This window comes from Bos javanicus, chromosome Y, assembly GCF_032452875.1.
Source record: "Bos javanicus breed banteng chromosome Y, ARS-OSU_banteng_1.0, whole genome shotgun sequence".
Taxonomy (NCBI): Eukaryota; Metazoa; Chordata; class Mammalia; order Artiodactyla; family Bovidae; genus Bos; species Bos javanicus.
Genome location: NC_083898.1, coordinates 3,772,091 through 3,793,750, shown reverse-complemented (window position 1 = coordinate 3,793,750; position 21,660 = coordinate 3,772,091). Strand labels below are relative to the sequence as shown.

The 21,660-nt window shown below is 40.4% G+C and overlaps 1 protein-coding gene across 1 annotated transcript in view; it reads left to right on the top strand.

Moving 5' to 3' along the window:
* Nucleotides 1-321: 321 nt before the first annotated feature.
* The window catches only part of LOC133243829 (zinc finger protein 280B-like), a 65,533-nt gene continuing 44,194 nt past the window's right edge, over nt 322-21,660 (top strand). Inside the window, exon 1 of the mRNA XM_061410558.1 lies at nt 322-475. The gene's annotated coding sequence lies outside the window, so the exon portion shown is untranslated. The remainder of the gene's footprint in view (nt 476-21,660) is intronic.

The window sequence follows — 21,660 nt, the reverse complement described above, 5'->3', positions numbered from 1 at the left end:
AACAGAAGCAAAGCCTCAATACTGTGGCTGTGGGCCAAGGTTTGGAGGAGACACATGCTCCCTGCCTTGTGACTCAACAGAGTTGACTTAGAGAGATGAGGATGGCAGGTGAGTTTGGAGGGCTCCTAAGGGCCATTAAAAATGCTGCATTTTCCCCATCAAATCATCTGAGTTGCCCCCCATTCTGCTCTAGAGGTGTCAGGATTGCATTTTCTGATGTCAATTCTCAGCCAGGGCCACCATTGGCTGGGGAAGTGAGTTGCTGATCTCATGAAGCATAATGCTGTGGACCCCTAGGGAGGGGTATATAGAGGGGTGCTCAGGGGCTCTGGAGCAGATCACTTGGAGTCTTCAAAATGACTAAAGTGACTCAGAAGCCACAAGGCTCTAGAGCACTTATGGAACAGCCAACTGCAGATAACCAGGAGGAAAAGATGAAGACTTCCTGTCAACTGAGGTCCACAAAAGTGTCAAGGTGAGTTGAACCCACCCAAGCTCCTCTTGCCCATTGACACTACCCCATGAGACCCCCTTCCCTCTACTTGCCTGGCACATAGCCCTTCTCTGCTCACACTCCTCCTGAAACCATCATTCCCATCCATCTTCACCCTCTTCCCCAAACAAATGTCATTCTGTGCTCCCTCTCTTGTTCTCTCCAGGTGTCCAGGGTAACCAGGAGGGTGAATAAGCCATCTGGTCCTGAGCTTTGTTTTTGTTCGATGGAAGATTTTTGATTACAGGTTTACTTTCCATGCTTGGGATGGGTATGTTGAGATTATCTGTTTCTTCCTGGTTCAGTTTTGAAAGGTTATACTTTTCTAAGAATTTGTTCATTTCTTCCAAGTTGTCCATTTTATTGTCCTATAGCTGCTGATAGTAGTCTCTTATGATCCTTTGTATTTCTGTGTTGTCTGCTGTGATTTATCCATTTTCCTTTCTAATTTTGTTGATTTGATTATTCCCCCTTTCTTTCTTGATGAGTCTTGCTAATGGTTTGTCTATTTTATTTATCTTTTCAAAGAACCAGCTTTTACTTTTGCTGATTTTTGCTATCATGTACTTTGCCTTTTTTTTTTTTTTTCATTTATTTCTGCCCTAATTTTTATTATTATTTTTTCCTTCTTCTAATCCTGGGGTTCTTCACTTCTTTTTCTAGATGCTTTAGGTGTAAAGTTAGGTCATTTATTTGATGTTTCTCTTGTTTCTTGAGGTAAGCTTGTATTTCTATGAACCTTCCCCTTAGCACTGCTTTTACTGAATCCCAAAGTTTTTGGGTTGTCGTGTTGTTGTTTTCATTTATTTCTATGCATGTTTTCATTTATTTTCTGATTTTTTTTCTGTTACATTTTGGTCATTCAGAAGCATGTTGTTTACCCTCCATATGTTTGTATTTGTAATAGTTTCTTTCTCCCTGTAGTTGACATCTAATCTTACCGCATTGTAATTGACATCTAATGTAATTGACATCTAATCTTACCGCATTGTAATCAGAAGAGAAGCTTGAAATGATATTGATTTTTTGTTTTGTTTTGTTTTCAATTTACCAAGGCTAGATTTATGGCCCAGTATGTGATCTATCCTGGAGAATGTTTCATGTGCATTTGAGAAAAGGGTGAAATTCATTGCTTTGGCATGAAATGTTCTTTTGATACCAATTAGGTCTAACTGATCCATTGTATCTCTTGAAGTTTGTGTTTCCTTGCTAATTTTCTGTTTGGTTGATCTATCCTTAGGTGTGAGTAGGGTCTTAAAGTCTCCCACTATTATTGTGTTACTGTTAATTTCCCCTTTCATACTCGTTAGCATTTGCCTTATGTATTGAGGTGCTGCTATGTTGGGTGCATATATATTTATAATTGTTACATCTTATTCTTGGATTGATCCTTTGATCATTATGTAGTGGCCTTCTTTGTCTCTTTTAATGCCCTTTATTTCAAAGTCTATTTTATCTGATACGAGTATTTCTACTCCTAATTTCTGTTGCTCACATTTTGCATGAAATACCTTTTCCCAGCCCTTCACTTTCACTCTGTATATGCCCCTTGGTTTCAGGTGGGTCTCTTACACAGCATATATAGAGGTCTGGTTTTGTAACCTATTTATAATACTTTCTTTGTCACCTATCTATCCATTTGTCCATCCCTCTATCCAATCAACAATCAATCTTTTTCCTTGGTGCATTTCAGTATGTGTCTCCTTAAGTATCTCAGCAAGCCTGCCATTAAGTAGTGAGTCATGTTTGTTTACAGCAATTTTCTTTGGATATTAACTTTACACACAATGAAATATAGCAATCTTTTCTTTCCTCAGTCACACCACTTTTTAACTGAAGTATAGTTGATTTATAATGTGATAATTTCTGCTTTACAGCAAATGATTCAGTTATAGACATATATATATATACACTGTGTATGAATACACATACACACACATTCTTTTATTTAATCTTTTTTTTTTTTTGGCTACACTGTGCAGCAAGTGGGATTAGTTCCCTGATCAGGGCTTGAACCTGCATCCCCTGCAGTCCCTTCCATATACTCTGTTTTACATCTCTTAACCCCAGTCTCTTACTCCATTTCTCCCCCAATTCTCTCTGCCTTGAAGCCGTAGGTCTATTCTCTATATCTAGGAGTGTCTTTCTGTTTCATACATATGTTCATTTGTGTCATATCTTAGATTCTACGTTTGAATGATATTATTTGGTATATATGTTTCCCTGTGTGCCTCACTTCACTTGGTATGATCATCTCTCTGACCATGCATGTTGACTCAAATGGTCTTATTGTTGTACCTTGTATCATTTTAACCATACATAGAGGTATTCATCTATGGTTATTACCCAAAATATATTATTAAAAGGAGTTTACAAAGCACTCTTGGTATAGTATGTCCATTTTGAGTCTGTATTAGGATTTTATTTATCTATGTTCGTCAGTTCACTTCAGTTGCTCACTCGTGTCCAACACTTTGTGACCCCGTGGACTGTGGCCTGCCAGGCTTCCCTGTCCAATTACCTACTACCTGAGCCTGCTTAAACTCAGATTCACCGAGTAGGTGGATCCACCCCACCATCTCATCCTCTGTTGTCTGCTTCTCCTCCTGCCTTCAGTCTTTCCCAGCATCAGGGGCTTCTCCAATTAGTCAGTTCTTCACATAAGGTAGCCAAAGAATTGAAGTTTCAGCTTCAGCATCAGTCCTTCCAGTGAATATCCAAGAGTAATATCCTTAAGGATTGACTGGTTTGATTTCCTTGCAATCCAAGAGACTCTCCAGAGTATATGTGGTGTGAATAAATATTTATTGTGCTTATGCTTCGTCTGTTGGAGAAATAGGAGAATACTTATGAATGCAATTCATAAAATGTCGATGTATTCTGTCATATGTATATGTGGGTATGAATAAATGTTTACTCTGCTCTTGATGAAGGTGAAATAGGAGAGCGAAAAAGTTGGCTTAAAAGTCAACATTCAGAAAACGAAGATCATGGCATCTGGTCCCATCACTTCATTGGAAATAGATGGGGAAACTGGAAACAGTGTCAGACTTTATTTTTGGGGGCTCCAAAATCACTGCAGATGGTGACAGCAGCCATGAAATTAAAAGACGCTTTCTCCTTGGAAGAAAAGTTGTGGTCAACCTAGGTAGCATATTGAAAAGCAGAGACATTTCTTTGCCAACAAAGGTCCATCTAGTCAAGGCTATGGTTTTTCCAGTGGTCATGTATGGATGTGAGAATTGGTCTGTGAAGAAAGCTGAGTGCCAAAGAATTGATGCTTTTGATCTGTGGTGTTGGAGAAGACCCTTAAGAGTCCCTTGGACTGCAAGGAGATCCATCCAGTACATTCTTAAGGAGATCAGACCTGGGATTTCTTTGGAAGGAATGATGCTAAAGATGAAACTCCAATACTCTGGCCACCTCATGCGAAGAGTTGACTCATTGGAAAATACTAGGATGCTGGGAGGGATTGGCAGCAGGAAGAAAAGGGGACAACAAAGGATGAGATGGCTGGTTGGCATCACTGACTCCATAGACGTGAGTCTGAGTCAACTCCGGGAGTTTGTGATGGACAGGGAAGCCTGGCGTGCTGCGATTCATGGGTTCCAAAGAGTCGGACACCACTGAGCCACTGAACTGAACTGAACGGATGCATATGATGCCCTCTCAAGCAGAATCAGAAAAATGCTAACGAATGTAATTTATAAAATCCGAATGTATTCACTCATATGTATATGTGTGTATGAAGAAATATTTACTGTGGTTATGCTGCCATCTCATGGAGAAATAGAAGAATTCTTATGAATGTAACTTATACAATCCAGATGCATTCTTCACATACTTAAAAAAATACTGTATAAGTTTATTTAAAAAATAATACATGTACATAACAGAAAATGTAAATTTGCTAGACAAAAACATACAAACAAAGAAAAAATCGCCCATGATCTCATTTACCATTAGCTCAGAATTCTGAGTTCCTGGGCCAGGAGATAAAATATCAGGGTGTGCTACTTCTTTTACTATAAAATATCTTCTGTTATTTGAATTTTAACATATAACTTGGTTCTGATATGTGGTTCTTGCTTTTTTACTTATATTGAAGCTTTTACTTTTACAAATGCCGTGTAATTTGACCGCATCTTTAGAGACTGCTTCTGTTGCAGTACGTGAACCATGAATTTCCAGATGTTCAAGGAGGTTTTAGCAAAGGCAGAGGAACCAGAGGTCAAATTGCCAACATGTGCTGGGTCATGAAAAAGCAAGAGAGTTCCAGAAAACATATTTTTTCTTCTTTATTGACTATGCTGAAAGCTTTGAGTGTATGAATAACAATAAACTTTGGGAAATTCTGAAAGAAATGGAAATACCATACAACTTGACCTGCCTCTTAACAAATCTGTATGTAGGTCAGGAAGCAACAGTTAGAACTGGACATGGAACAGCAGACTGATTCCAAAGAGGGAAAGGAGTACATCAAGGCTGTATATTGTCACCATGCTTATTTAACTCATATGCAGAGTACATCATGAGAAACCCTGGGCTGGAGGAAGCACAAGCTGGAATCAAGATTGCTGGAAGAAATATCAATAACCTCAGATATGCAGACCACACCACCCTTTCTGCAGGCAGAAAGTGATGAAGAACTAAAGAGCCTCTTGATGAAAGTGAAAGAGGAGAGTGAAAAAGTTGGCTTAAAGCTCAACATTCAGAAAACTAAGATCATGGTCTCATCACTTTATGGCAAATAAATGGGGAATTGGTGGAAACAGTGGCTGACTTTATTTTGGGGTGGCTCCAAAATCACTGCAGATGGTGACTGCAACCATGAAATTAAAATACACTTACTCTTTGCAAGAAAAGTTATGACTAACTTCGACAACATATTAAAAAGCAAAGACATTAGTTTGCCAACAAAGGTCCATTTAGTCAATGCTATGATTTTCCAGTAGTTGTGTATGGATGTGAGAGTTGGACTGTAAAGAAAGCTGAGTGCTGAAGAAGTGATTATTTTGAACGTGGTGTTGGAGAAGACTCTTGAGAGTCCCTTGGGCTCCAAGGAGATCCAATCAGTCCATCGTAAAGGAGGTCAGTCCTGGTGTTCATTGGAAGGACTGATGTTTAAGCTGAAACTCCAATATTTTGGCCACCTGATGCAAAGAGCTGACCCATTTGAAAAGACCCTGATGCTGGGAAAGATTGAGGGCAGACAGAGAAGGGGACGACTGTTGTGGGCCAGAGTGAGGTACTCCACCCATGACAAAGGTCATGAGGAAGGAGGCTCGACATACGCAAAGGCGGGATCGAGCTTTAGGAGTCCCCCTGGAACTCCTCGAGCATCTATCCCCATAACCAGAGCCTGCCTACTTTACCACTTTGTGCTCTCACCTACATCTCTGACTTTATGGGGGGCTGTCCCCCACCACCTCTTTTGGAGAAGAAGTTAAACTAGAGCTCCAGTTAATAAAAACTCCTGGGTGTGACAAGAGTGTTTTAACCTACAAACTCCTCTGAAGGTTCTCTAGCCTGCCTGACAGGCTTGTCCGGCCACATGTGATTGCTCACAGCCTCCCAACCGTGAGAGGCATGAGATGCATTAAACCTTCTAAAAAGAGGTTCCTTAGAAAAGTTAGAAAACTATTAGTATAAGTATAATGGGCTGATTAGAAATTGTATTGGTGAAGGGTTTTTCATTTGTTGAGCCAATATTTGTTGCTAAGTCTCCATATCCCCTGCCCTTACACACATTAATGAATATATAGAAGAAATAAGTATAAACCTTTGATATTAATCACGTTAGACCTTAGGCTAAGTAAATTCTTTGCTTAACTAAAACCCACTACACCCTCACCCTATAGGAATGTAACTTTATTTGTGTAGTGTCTGTTTTAAGAATAATCACCCCTGGAGAAATAAGTGTCCTGGTTGACTGACCACTGTCACAAGGAGAGGGTCATAAATTGTCAGCAGGCCCCCTGGCCAGAAGATGATGTAACACCCCTAAGACCTCTGTATACATTTGTATGAAGCACCTGACTTTGATGAAAGTCAGGACTGCTGACCCCGCGTGACTTTTGCATAACATCTCAGTGTATAAAAGTAGATCATGGAAAATAAAGAATTGGGATCAGTTTCTCGAAATACTGGTCTCCCCATGTCGCTCTCTCTCTCACTCTGGTTGAATCTCCATCTGGAGCGCGGAACCCGCCATGCTTACTAATTATGCCTGGGCTTCTAAGACCTGACTGGGGAGGCCTCAGTGTCTCCTCTCCTTCGGGAAAATGGTAGGACGCCTGCGGCCTACGTAAGTGGTGCAAACTTCTTGTCTTGAAGTTTTATTGGTCTCCCACATAAACCAAGCTACTCAGCCTCTTTTCTCCACTGAATTTTCCTACTGAGCTATCCTTATTCTATTACTCTTTATATCTTTAATTAATATCTAATTGAAGCTATTGTATCCTGACCCTCGCCGACGCCATCCCCGCTTCAAATACCCTGGATCAGCCGGGGCAGGACCCTGGCAGATGACAGTGGATGAGATGGTTGGATGGTATCACTGACTCAATGGACATAAGTTTGGGTGGACTCCGGGAGTTGGTGATGGACAGCGAGGCCTGGCGTGCTGAAGTCCATGGGGTCACAAAGAGTCAGACACGACTGAGTGACTAACCTGAACTTAGCCTCTTTTCAAGTGTTTTTTCATCATCTGTATGACTTCTTTGAGGAAATGTATATTTAGATCTGCCTGTTTTTTTACAGAGTTTGTTTTTTTTTTTTTTAATAATGGGCTACATACCTGTTTGTATATTTTGGAAAATAATGTCTTGATAACTAATAGGAACTGTCTATGTAGCACAGGGAACTATCCTCCATGCTCTGTGATGACCTAAATTTAGAAGGAAATTAAATGAAAGAGGTTAGGTTTATACATTGCACACCTAATTTGGTTTGCTGTACAGCAGAAAGCAACACAACACTGTTAAGCAACTATATGTGTACATACTCTAGGCTCCATTTAAAGGAAGTTCTAAATGAAGCAGAAGTAATCTACACTAATAGAACTGATAACAGGGGTTGCATGTGGAAGGACAGTGTAAGGAAGTGTACCAAAGAAATTCCCTAGGATGATGGGGAATTTTTTTTTTTAAGTGAGCATTAGATATATAATCTAGGTGAAATTGCAGATATATTTCTGAAATGTAAATTCCAAACAGGATCTTGCTAAGTGGCTCTATGTATTTATAAACTTACTAGATAATATATTGTCCTTCAGAAAGTTGCATCACACTATGCTTTCACAACACTGCTGAAACACTCCTTTTCCAATTCGTCATCCTCCATTTGGAGGAAAAATTTGGTATATATTAACTTTCTCATTGAACTTTGGCAATTTGCAATTTTCATGGTGAGAAATCACATTCCATTATTGTTTTTGTTTGCATTTCTTATATTACCAAGTAGGTTTGACGTTTCTTCCTGGTTTTTGGTAATTGTCCTCTTTTTTTCTGGGTAATTTGTATTTCTTTGTATTCTTGTTTACTTCACAATTCTTTTCCATTGCATTGTTCATCTTCTTTTCTTATTTTAACTTTGGACTCTGCATAAATGAGGTAAATGAATCATTTGTCAGCTATCTTCCAAATGTTTATCAATTGTCATTTTATAATTCCGTGTTTATTGTCTATTCAGCCATGCAGGAGGTTTACTACAAAGAAAGTTACGTAAATTTTCCCTTTTAAGCTTCTGGACAAAGAGCATGTAAAATAAGAAATTTAAAAAGTGGCCCCAAACTCTAGGAAGCTAGAGGGTGTGGTTAAAAGAATTGGGAGGGGTCAACTTTCTCTGAGTTGCTCCCCATCCTCCCCTAGACGTGTCAGGATGAGGCTTTGTGATGTCAAGGCTCACTCAGTGCCACCATTGGCTGTGGAAGTTACTTGCTGACCTCATAAAGTGTAAGGGTGTGGCCACCTGGGGAAGGGTATATATAGGGGTGCTCAGTGTGGAAAATTCTGAAAGAGATGGGAATACCAGAACACCTGATCTGCCTCTTGAGAAATTTGTATGCAGGTCAGGAAGCAACAGTTAGAACTGGACATGGAACAACAGACTGGTTCCAAATAGGAAAAGGAGTTTGGCAAGGCTGTATATTGTCACCCTGTTTATTTAACTTATATGCAGAGTACATCATGAGAAACGCTGGACTGGAAGAAACACAAGCTGAAATCAAAATTGCCAGGAGAAATATCAATAACCTCAGATATGCAGTGAAGAGGAACTCAAAAGCCTCTTGATGAAAGTGAAAGTGGAGAGTGAAAAAGTTGGCTTAAACTCAACATTCAGGAAATGAAGATCATGGAATCCTGTCCCACCACTTCATGGGAAATAGATGGGGAAACAGTGGAAACAGTGTCAGACTTTATTTTTCTGGGCTCCAAAATCACTACAGATGGTGACTGTAGCCATGAAATTAAAAGATGCTTACTCCTTGGAAGGAAAGTTATGACCAACCTAGATAGCATATTCAAAAGCAGAGACATTCCTTTGCCAACAAAGCTTCATCTAGTCAAGGCTATGGTTTTTCCTGTGGTCGTGTATGGATGTGAGAGTTGGACTGTGAAGAAGCCTGAGCGCCAAAAAATTGATGCTTTTGAACTGTGGTGTTGGAGAAGACTCTTGAGAGTCCCTTGGACTGCAAGGAGATCCAACCAATCCATTCTGAAGGAGACCAGCCCTAGGATTTCTTTGGAAGGGATGATGCTAAAGCTGAAACTCCAATACTTTGGCCACCTCATGCGAAGAGTTGACTCATTGGAAAAGACTCTGATGCTGGGAGGGATTGGGGGCAGGAGGAGAAGGGAACAACAGAGGATGAGATGGCTAGATGGCATCACTGACTCGATGGATGTGAGTCTGAGTGAACTCCGGGAGTTGGTGAGGGACAGGGAGGCTTGGTGTGCTGCGATTCATGGGGTCGCAAAGAGTCAGACATGACTGAGTGACTGATCTGATCTGAGGGGCTCTGGAGTAGACCACTGCGAGTCTTCAAAATGACTAAGGTGACTCGGAAGCCACAAGGCTCTAGAGCTGTTATAGAACAGCTGACTCTAGATACCCAGGAGGAAAGGATGAAGATCTCCTATGAACTGAGGTCCAAAGGATGTGTCAAGGTGAGCTGAACCCACCTAAGCTCCTCATGTCTTTCTCTGAATTATTTAGTATGTTGAAAAAAATATATCATTATATTATTCTTTCTTATGGCTAATATTCCATTGCATGCATAATATATCTGTCTTTATCCATTCACCTATCTATGGGCATTTAAGGTTGTTTCCATGTCTTTGCTACTGTACATTGTGCTACTATAAACACTGTTGTGCATATCACTTTTCTGATGGGAGTTTTCATCTTACTGGATATATGCCCAGTAGTGTTATTGTTGGATCATATAGTAACTGTATTTTTAGAGTTTAAAAAAACTCTATACCGGGGAAGGAGGTGATGGGCAGGAGGTTCAAAAGGAGGGGATATATGTATCATATGGCTGATTCATGTTGAGGTTTCAAAGAAAACAACAAAATTCTGTAAAGCAATTACCCTTCAGTAAAAAAAAAAATTATTATGATTATTATAAAATAACTGCTTACTGTTTTCAATAGTGGCTGCATCAGTTTCTTGATTTTCATGTATAGTAGTGGTAGTGAAAGTCACTCAGTCATGTCCGACTCTTTGCAACCCCATAAATTATACAGCCCATGGAATTTTCCAGGCCAGAATACTGGAGTAAATAGCCCTTTCCTTCTCCAGTGGATCTTCCCCACCCAGGGATCGAAACCAGGTCTCCAGCATTGCAAACTCATTCTTTACCGGCTGAGCCACAAGGGAAGCCTGGTTTTTCACGTATGCTGCTGCTGCTGCTAAGTCGCTTCAGTTGTGTCCGACTGTGCGAACTGACAAGACAGGAGCCCACCAGGCTCCCGCATCCCTGGGATTATCCAGGCAAGAACACTAGAGTGGGTTGCCATCTCTTTCTCCAATGCATGAAAGTAAAAAGTGAAAAGGAAGTCACTCAGTCCTGTCCGACTCTGCGACCCCATGGACAGCAGCCTACAAGGTTCCTCTGTCCATGGGATTTTCCAGGCAAGAGTATCGGCCATTATAGGATGTTGTTAATCTTTCTGCAGTACATGGTTGACTTACATGTTTTTATTCCAAATATATTTTTCTTCTTCCTTTTTTTTTTTTTTTAATATATACTCTTAGGAGTGGAGCTGTCAGGTCATATGGTCAGTCTCTTGTATTCTTTAAAAGGCACTTTGTAGTGACATTTATAATGGCTCCTACCAAGTATATCTCATTAATTCCATAAAGATTCCCCTTTAAAAATGTTCCTCTACCATGTCTTCTCTGTATAGTATTTGATAGTTTTTCACTACTCAGAGGTGATACCTCATTAGTATAGTTTATGTATCTATAATAATACACTTGGCTTTTCAGGTGGCACTGTCATTAAGAATCTGCCTGCAAAGACAGGAGTCAAAGGAGATGTGATTTGGGAAGATCCCCTGGAGGAGGAAATGATAACTCACTCCAGAATTCTTGCCTGGAAAATTCCATGGTCAGAGGAACTTGGTGGGCTATGCTTCCTGGGATCACAAAGAGGTGAACCCAAAAGAATTCTCAGTAATTCAGTATAATGAGTGTATTTCATGTGCTTTTAAAGAAATACTGAGAACTGTATTTACCTGTTGGTATTTTCTTCCAGATATGGTGTGCTATTTGACATTTTTCATTCACACAAGACAGTTAGCAATTTTTGAAAGACAGATATCATGTAAAGCCCAGCAGCCTTGGGAATATTAAGTGATTCTGTTTTGTTTTTGTTTTTTTTTTTAAGCTGTATTTAACTGTTGATGTTTTCTTCCTGAGAGTGTCCTGGATTTTTTTTTCACTTTTTTTTTTTTTTTTTTGATGAGTGACTCCTTTCATGTTCAAGGGTAGGTGTCATGTCAAGTCCAGCAATAAGACCTTGTGTATATCAGATGTCCATCAATGATACTTTTAAGGCTGCTGTTACAGAGAAAACCCTCCATGCTGCAAGGCGCTTATTGTTTGCTCCTCTTTTAGGATTGTCTGTGATGTCTGAGAGTTTTTGTCAGGCCTGGAAGTACATTAGAGTAGAATGAGCCAGAGGATGCCACCAAACCTGATGTCTCCTCACTCTTGGATCTTTGAAGTAAGTGTTCCTATTCTCTTTAAGTTGAAGACAACGATGAGTTGGTTTTACGTGTACAGATTCTTGTTCTGAGACACTGAGACTACTTTATGTATTCAGCTGTGCTTGCTTTTCCCTACATATTATTAGAAATTGTTTTGTCTACAATTCTTGCTGCAATAGGTTTATATGGATTTTGTATTTAATATGTATCTGTTGGAAGAAATGAATACCAAGTTCCAGATGTATCCCTTCCATCCACCAAGGTCCTTGGCTACCCTTAAATTTCTTGCCAGTTGGATGTCCATGTCACATTTGTGTTGGTGCTCACTGCAGTGGATTTCTGTATCCCACCACTCCATTGTATCCTATGATGTTTCTAGAAATGTTCCTTCATTCATTGTGATGATCTCTGGATTTATCTCTATCGGTGAAGAGGGCCTACTTTCAAATTTCAATCCTTGATTCAAACTTCATTCCAGACCTATATCACACTTCTTTATCCATTCCTCTATCCAAGTACACTATCTTAACTTTCATTTCTTTGATGTTCTGAATGATGTGGCAGGACCTAGTTTGTGGTGAGTGATACTGGAACTCTATTTGTGTCTGAAATACTCCAGGAGAGGATCTGATTTATCATACTGTCTCTACCTCTTTATTTATTTATTTTTCTCTCATGGGAGTGCACTTTTCTAGTCATGCTCATAGTGGCTTTTACTAGGTCCATTAAAACATTACCTTAAAGCATCCACTGTACTAATCCTACTCTGCCATTGATGCCATGTCCAGGATTTGACAGTGGCCCTTTTCCATGCTCAGGCAGAGGTGATAATGTCCTCAGAGCTTAGATGTCTGTATCTCTTAGAATTCACCCTATGTGTCATGTGCTTTTTTAAAGAAACACGGAATTGCATTTACCTGTTCATATCCTCTTCCTGTTAGCTTCTCCCAAGTTCACTTTACTTATTTTCCCCTCTGTGAGCCCTGAAAATTTGTTAAGCATGGGTATCAGTTGGAGCTCAGCACTCTTGTGAATAGTGTGGCCATCAGCAAACATTTTAAGGTTGCTGTTAGAGAAAATGTCCAGAAGGCGACAGCATTTCTTCATTCCCCCCTCTTATTCCCATGGTAACATCAGCCTCTGTGTTATTCCCAAGTCTGGTTGTAAATGAGAGCAAAATGAGACACAGGTAGTCACCAAAAGTATTGGTTGTTTACTCTTTGATCTTTTTTTTAGGTGAAACTTTATTTTTTTAAGACTATCAACACCGTTTTAGTTGTTTCATGGAAACAGTTCCACCTTCCTTTCCACAGATACTTGGAGGAATTCAGCTGTGGCTATTGTCAGAGGTATCTTTTGGAATCTGCTGAGTACATGCCTCTTGATACAGGAGGTCCATGTGGATTATGAATTGCATAGGTATTTGTGGGTATAACTTTATTCCAGCCTTCACCTTTTGGCCTCTCACCCGCCAATACCCTTTGCGAAATGTAATTTTCTTACCAGGAATGTAAGTCCATTTCACTTTTCTTTGGGTACTCATTCCATCAATATGTTTTTTAATCCCCTCTGGAAGGCCTATGTTGTAATATCTCTTTAATCCGCCCTTCTTTACTTACTGTGATTCGCTCTAGATTTCTGCATATCCCCGTAAATGGATTTTTTTTTTTTTGGCCTTTTCATAATGTCAGAGTCATATTTTTTTGTGTCTCTATGTCCCATATGTTTCTCTTTTCATTTGCAGCCAGCGATTCTTTCCTTTCATCTCTTGGGCATTGTGAATGCTGCTGCTGGGCATGTTTGTGGAGGTGGGGTGTTGTCATGTGTTTTCCACAATCTGTTGATTGCTCAAATCCTCTGGGAGTGGAACTGCCATATGACATCATCTGTGTCATTTTGTGATTCCAAGGCACTTTGACAGTTATGCTTATAAGTCTCTGACCACTTACCTCCCACCAATGGCATACAGGGGTCCTCTTTACTAACATTGCTCTACTCTTTCTTGTCTGTAGAGTTTTGGATAATGGCCTTTTTGGTTTCTCATTAGTGATATTGCCTTGCACTTTAACTTTTCAATTCACTGATAATAGAGCAAATGAGGCACATTTCCAGAGGCTTCTTTCTAAGCATTGACTAAGTATTTACTTGTTGATGTTTCCATCCTAATCATGTGATTTGTGCCCATTTTTTTTTTGTTTGTTTGTGTTTTTTTGGTGTGCCACCGCTGGCCATTTTCTAAGGGTAGTTGTCATTAAAGCCCAGACGCCTTGTTTATAGTCAGTATCCATCAGCCCAGGGTTCAAGGTTGCTGTTCCTGAGTGTGGAGAAAAGGCATCAGCATTTCTTTGGGTTCTCCTCTTGTTACCATGGTAACTGCATCTTTAGAAGTATGTGGCATTTCCACTTGTAAATGACGGTAGTATGAGATAGAGGAAGCCCCTGAATGCTTGTGTCTCCTTCCTACTCGGTTTCATTGTAGTTCATATTTCTTTTTTGAGGAAGGTGATGAACATTGTTGCCTTTGTTGTGGCTGTTTTATTATTTATTATTTGTTGTGGCTTTTTGTAGCCTTTGTTGTGGCTATTTATTATTAGATTATTCCAATTCCTGCTCCCTTACACCAATACACAGACATTCAACAATGGTTATTTCCTCCGACCTGCTCTCAGAAAATGTGTAGTATATCACTCTTGCTAAATCAGTCCCTGTGGATTATATATTTGACAGGTATTTGTGGGAATCCATGAATTTCAGCCTACCAATGTAAGACTTCCTCTCACCTATCCCCTTTGCTAAGCATCAGGAAGTTCCCATCACTGGATGTCCATTTTATCTTGGTCGGAGTATTCACTGCCAGCAATCTTGTCTGTCCCACTTGAAAGGTAAATCCTATAACACAGCTCTTATCTTCCCTTCTTCATTGATTCTGGTTATCACTTATCTGTACCTCTGACGACATTATTTCCTTGTTTGAAAGTGTGTGTCATATTCCTTCATGAACCCGAATCCCATTCCTTGAACCATTCATCTCTTCCTCACTGTGTAGTGTACTTTGTTTACTCTCATCTCTGGACATTGGGAATGCTGCTGCAGTGCATGCTCTCTTGCATGTGGTTTTCAAAACCTGTGTCTTTTGAAGTATCCTAGGAGTGGAATTCCAGACCACCTGACCTGCCTCTTGAGAAATCTGTATACAGGTCAGGAAGCAACAGTTAGAACTGGACATGAAACAACAACCTGGCTCCAAATAGGAAAAGGAGTACGTCAAGGCTGTATATTGTCACCCTGCTTACTTAACTTATATGCAAAGTACATCATGAGAAATGCTGGGCTGGAGGAAGCACAAGCCAGAATCAAGATTGCTGGGAGAAATATTAATAACTTCAGACATGCAGATTACACCACCCTTATGACAGAAAATGAAGAGGAATAAAATGATGAAAATGAAAGAAGAGTGTGAAAAAAGTTGGCTTAAAGCTCAACATTCAGAAAACTAAGATCATGGCATCCAGTCCCATCACATCATGGCAAATAGACAGGGAAGCAGTGGAAACAGTACCTGACTATTTTTCTGGGCTCCAAAATCACAGCAGATGGTGATTTCAGCCATGAAATTAAAAGATGCTTGCTCCTTGGAAGGAAAGTTATGACCAACCCAGACAGCATATTATAAAGCAGAGACATTACTTTGCCAACAAAGGTCCATCTAGTCAAGGCTATAGTTTTTCCAGTAGTCATGTATGGATGTGAGAGTTGGACTATAAAGAGAGCTGAGTGCAGAAGAACTGATGCCTTTGAACTGTGGTGTTGGATAAGACTCTTTAGAGTCCCTTTGACTGCAAAGAGATCAAACCAATCCATCCTAAAAGAGATTAGTCCTGGGTGTTCACTGGAGGGACTGATGTTGAAGCTGAAACTCCAATACTTTGGCCACCTGATGCAAAGAGCTGACTCATTTAAAAAGACCCTGATGGGACATGGAAGCAACCTAGATGTCCATCAGCAGATGAATGGATAAGAAAGCTATGGTACATATACACAATGGAGTATTACTCAGCCATTAAAAAGAATACATTTGAATCAGTTCTAATGAGGTGGATGAAACTGGAGCCTATTATACAGAGTGAAGTAAGCCAGAAGTAAAAACATAAATACAGTATACTAATGCATATATGTGGAATTTAGAAAGATGGTAACAATAACCCGGTGTACAAGACAGCAAAAGAGACACTGATGTATAGAACAGTCTTATAAACTCTATGGGAGAGGGAGAGGGTGGGAAGATTTGGGAGAATGACATTGAAACATGTAAAATATCATGTAAGAAATGAGTTGCCAGTCCAGGTTCGATGCACGATAGTGGATGCTTGGGGCTAGCGCACTGGGATGACCCAGAGGGATGGTATGGGGAGGGAGGAGGGAGGAGAGTTCAGGATGGGGAACACATGTATACCTGTGGCGGATTCATTTTGATATTTGGCAAAACTAATACAATTATGTAAAGTTTAAAAATAAAATAAAATTTAAAAAATAAATAAATAAAAAGACCCTGATGCTGGGAAAGAGTGAGGGCAGGAGGAGAAAGGGATGACAGAGGATGAGATGGTTGGATGGCATCACTGACTCAACAGACATGGGTTTGGGTGAACTCCAGGATATTGCAATGGACAGGGAGGCCTGGCGTGCTGTGGTTCATGAGGACATAAAGAGCTGGACACGAGTGACTGAACTTAACTGAACTAGGAATGGAGAGGCCGTGTTATACTATCAAGTACTGTTCATGGGCTTTTTGCTATTTGAAAGCACTTGAGTTGTGTTTACCTGTTTATGTTTTCTTCCTGAGAGTGTCTCATTTGTGTGTGTGTGTGTGTTTATTTATTTATTTAATTTTGGGTGTGTGACTCCTGATGTGTTCAAGGGTAGGTATCATGTTGAGTCCAGCAGCTTTATGAATATCAGATGTCCATCAGTGATAGTTTTCAGGCTGTGGTTACAAAGAACAGCCTCCATGCTGCAAAGCTTCTTTATCCTGTCCTCTATAAGGATGGCCTCTGCTGCCTGAGAGTTTTAGTCAGGCCTGACTATACATTCGAGTAGCATGAGCCAGAGGATGCCACCAAACCTGATGTTTCCTCACTCTTGGATTTTAAGTAAAATTCCTATTCTATTTAAGTTGATTGACAAGGACGCATTTGTTTTACGTGAACAGATCATTGTTCCATGACATTGAGAATACTAGATGTTCAGCTGTGCTTGCTTTCACCTACATGTTATTAGAATGGGTTTTGTCTTGGTGAAGTAGATTTATGTGGATTCTGTATTTTATATGTATCTGTGCAAGAAATTAATACCAAGTGCCAGATATATCCCTTCTGTCAAGCAGGGTCCTCCACTAACCCTAAGCTTCTTTCCAGGTTGGATGTCCATGTCACCTTTGTGTGGGGTCTCACTGTTCTGAATTTTTGTATCACACCTCTCCACTTAATCCCATGATGATTCTTGCATCGACCTTCCTTCACTCAGTGTGATGATCTCTGAATTTATCTCTATCTGTTAAGATGACCAATGTTCATATTTCAGTCCTTGATTCAAAATTAATTCTATACCTATATCACGTTTCTTTATCCATTGCTCTTTCCAAGTATGTTATCTTTACTTTCATCTCTTCAATGTTTAAAATGGCGCACCAGGACCCTGTTTGGTGTGTGTGGTGTCCGAAACCTATTCATTTCTGAAGTAGTGCAGTAGAGGATCTAATTAATCATACCGTCTCTACCTCTTTATTTATTTATTTATTTTTCTCTCATGGGAGTGGACTCTTCTAGTCATGCTCACAGTGGCTCTTACCAGATCCATTCCACCAGTACCCTAAAGCATCCAGTGTACTAATGTTACTCTACCATTGATGCCATATTCAGCATTTGACAGTTGCCTTTTTCCATGCTCAGGCAGAGGTGATAATGTCCTCACATCGTAGATGTCTGTATCTCTTAGAATTCACCCTATGTGCAAATTGTCATGAGCTTTTTTAAAGAAAACAGGGAACTGTGTTTACCTGTTCATATCCTCTTCCTGTTAACTTCTCCTGTGTTTACTTTATTAATTTTCCCCTCTGGGACTCCTGGAAATTTGTTAAGGGTGGGTATCTTTCGGAGCTCAGCACTCTTGTGAATAGTGCAGTCATGATGGCACCCCACTCCAGTACTCTTGCCTGGAAAATCCCATGGACAGTGGAGCCCGGTAGGCTGCAGTCCATGGGGTTGCTCAGAGTCGTACAGGACTGAGCAACTTCACTTTCACTTTTCACCTTCATGCATTGGAGAAGGGAATGGCAACCCACTCCAGTATTCTTGCCTGGAGAATCCCAGGGACAGGGGAGCCTGGTGGGCTGTCGTCTATGGGGTCGCGCAGAGTCGGACACGACTGAAGCGAATTAGCAGCAGCAGCAAGCAGTTTAAGGTTGCTGTTAGAGAAAATGTCCACAAGGCGGCAGCATTTTTTCATTTCTTCCTCTTGTTGCTATGGTAACAGCAGCCTGTGCGGTTATCCCAGTTTAGTTCAGTCAGTGGCTCAGTCGTGCCTGCCTCTTTGCACCCCCATGAATCTCTGCACGCCAGGCCTCCCATCACCAACTCCCAGGCCTGGTTGTAAATGAGAGTAGAATGAGGCACAGGATGACATCAAAAGTTTTTGTCTCTTTAGCCTTTGAGGTTTAAATCTAACTTTATTTCTTATTTAAGACCGTTTACACCAGTGTAGTTGTTGCAGGGAAACAGTTTCTCTTTCCTTTCAACAGATAACTGGAGGTATTCACTGTCGTTATTGTCAGAGTTATCTTTTAGAATCTGCCGAGTACATGTCTCTTGATACAGGAGGTCTATGTGGATTATGAATCATATAGGTAGTTGTGGGTATAACTTTATTCCAGGCTTTACCTTCTGGCCTCTCACCCTTTGCTAACTGTAATTTTCTTACCAGGAATGTAAGTCCATTTCACTTTTGTTTGGATACTCATTGCTATTAGTATGGTTTTTTAATACCCTCTGGAAGGTATATGTTGTGATTTGTCTTTAATTCGCCCTTTTTTACTTACTGTGATTCACTCTAGATTTCTGCATATCCCTGAAAAATGGCATTTTTTTTTTGCCTTTTCCTAATGTCAGAGTCATATTTTGTTTTGTCTCTATGTCCAATATCTTTCTCTTCTCGTTTGCAGCCAATGATTCTCTTTCCTTTCATCTCTTGGGCATTGTGAATGCTGCTGCAATGCATGTTTGTGGGGTGGGGGTGTGGGCATGTGTTTTCCATGGTCTGTTGGTTTCTCAAATTCTCTGGGATTGGAAGTGCCACATGACATCATCTGTCCCATTTTTTGAGTCCAAGGCACTTTGACAGTCTTGCCCATGAATGTTCTGATCGCTTATCTACCACCAGTGGCATATAAGGTACCCCTTTACTAATACTGCTCTACTCTTTCCTGTCTATATAGTTTTGGATAATGCCTGTTTTATTTCTCACTAGTGATATTGCATTGCAGTTTAATTTTTCATATCACTGATAATAAAGCAAATGAGGTGCATTTCCAGAGGCTTCTTTCTAAGCATTGACTGGTATTTAGCTGCTTAAGTTTCCTTTCTGATCGTATGGTTTGTTCTTGTTTTTATTTCAGCATGCTACCCATGGCCATTTTGTAAGGGTAGGTGTCATCTAGAGCCTGGTCGCCTTGTGAATAACCAGTGTCTATTAGCTTAAGGTATGTGGTTGCTGCTCCAGAAATGGGCCACCAGACGGCAGCATTTCTGGGGGCTCTCTTCTTGTTAGTATGGTAACTGTATCTTTAGAGCTATGAGCAATTTCTGCTTGTAAATGAGAGTAGAATGAGCTAGAGGAAGCTCGGCCCCCCACCCCTAAAGCTTGTGTCTACTTCATTCTAGGTTTTATTGTCATTCATATTTCTTGTTTGAGTTTGTTGTTTCTTGAGCAGCAAATTTGTTGTTCATATTTCTTGTTTGATTTGCTTTTGTTGTGGCTGTATCAAGTCTTGCTCCCTTACACCAGTACACAGAGGCATTCAGCAGTGGTTATTTCCTCTGACCTGCTCTCAGAAATTGTATAGTACATCACTCTTGCTAAGTCGGTCCCTGAAGATTATGTATGTGACAGGTATTATTGGGAATCTGTGAATTTCAGCCTACCAATGTAAGCCTCCCTCTCACCCATCCCCTTTGCTAAGCATCAGGGTGTTCCCAGCACTGATGGGAACCCATTTTACCTCAGTCTGTGTACTCACTGGCAGCAATATTGTCTGTCCCGTTTGAAGGGTAAATGCTGTGACACAGCTCTCATCTGCCTTTCTTCACTGAGTCTGATTATCACCATACTTTTCTGTACCTCTGACAATGCCATTATTTCAATGCCTGAGTCATATTCCATCATGAACCCAAATTCCATTCCTTGATCCATTCATCTCTGCATCCTGTGTACTTTCTTCATGTTAATCTCTGGGCATTGTGAATGCTGCTGCAGTGCATGCTCTCTTGCATGTGGTTTTCAAAATCTGTGTATTTCTGAAGTATCCTAGGAGTGGAGAGGCCTAGTCATACTGTCACTTTTGTCTCCGTAAAATCACATGGACAGTGATTTTTATACTGGCTCTTCCCATTGATAATGTTAATCTACCATTTCTGGTCTGGACCATTTTCCATGGTGGCCTTTTCCAGTGCTCAGATTTGACGTCTTGTGGCAGTTTAGATTTTGTATCTCTGATAAGAATCCCTGTTGAGTACTGTTCATGGGATTTTTACACAATTCATAGGGTTTTTGGTTTTTGAAAGCACTTGGAGTTGTATTTACCTGGTGATGTTTACTTCCTGAGTGTGTCCCCATTTTGTTTTGGTTTTTGTTTGTTTTTAATAGTATTATTATTATTCTTGATGTATGACTCCTGACATGTTGAAGGGTAGATATCATGTTGAGTCTAGCGGCCTTGTGAATATCAGATGAACATCAGCAATAGTTTGAAGGCTGTAGTTACAGAGAAAAGCCTCCATGCTGCAAGGTATATTCCCTCCTCTTTTAGGATGGTTACTGTTGTCTTAGTGTTTTTGTCATGCTTGGTTGTACATTAGAGTAGAATGAGCCAGAGAAGCTACCAAACCTGGTGTCTCCTCACTCTCCTTAGCTCAGCCTTCCTTAGCTTAACTCCCTTTAGCTTAGCTGTCCTTAGCTCAGCTGTCTGTAGTTCTGCTTAGCTTAGCTCTCTTTCATTTTGCTCTCCTAAGCTCAGCCCTCCAAGCTGTCTTTAGCAGAGCCCCTCTTAGGATAGCTCTCATTAGCTCAGCTCTCCTTAGCTTAGATTTCCTTAACATAGCTCTCCTGTCATTAGCTTAACTCTGCTTATCTTAGTTCTCCATAGTTCAACTCTCCTCCTTAGGATAGTTATCCTTAGGATAGGATAGGATAGCTATCTCCTCCTTAGGATAGCTATCATTAGCTCAGCTCTCCTCAGTCAGTTAGTTTAGGCATTCAGTCTTGTCCATATCTTTGCGACCCTGTGGACTGCAGCACACTTGGCCTTCCTGTCCATCACCAACTCCCAGAGTCTACTCAAATTCCTGTTAATTGAGTTGGTAATACCATCCAACCATCTCATCCTCTGTTGTCCCCTTCTCCTCCTGCTTTCAATCTTTCCCAGCATCAGGGTCTATTGAAATGAGTCAGTTCTTCACATCAGGTGGCTAAAGTATTGGAGTTTCAGCTTCAACATAAGTCCTTCCAAAGAATATTCAGAATTGATTTCCTTTAGGATGGAATGGTTGGATCTCCATGCAGTCCATGGGACTCTCAAGAGTCTTCTCCAACACCACAGTTCAAAAGCATCAATGCTTCAGCACTCAGCTTTCTTTGTAGTCCAACTATCACATCCCTACATGACTACTGGAAAAACCA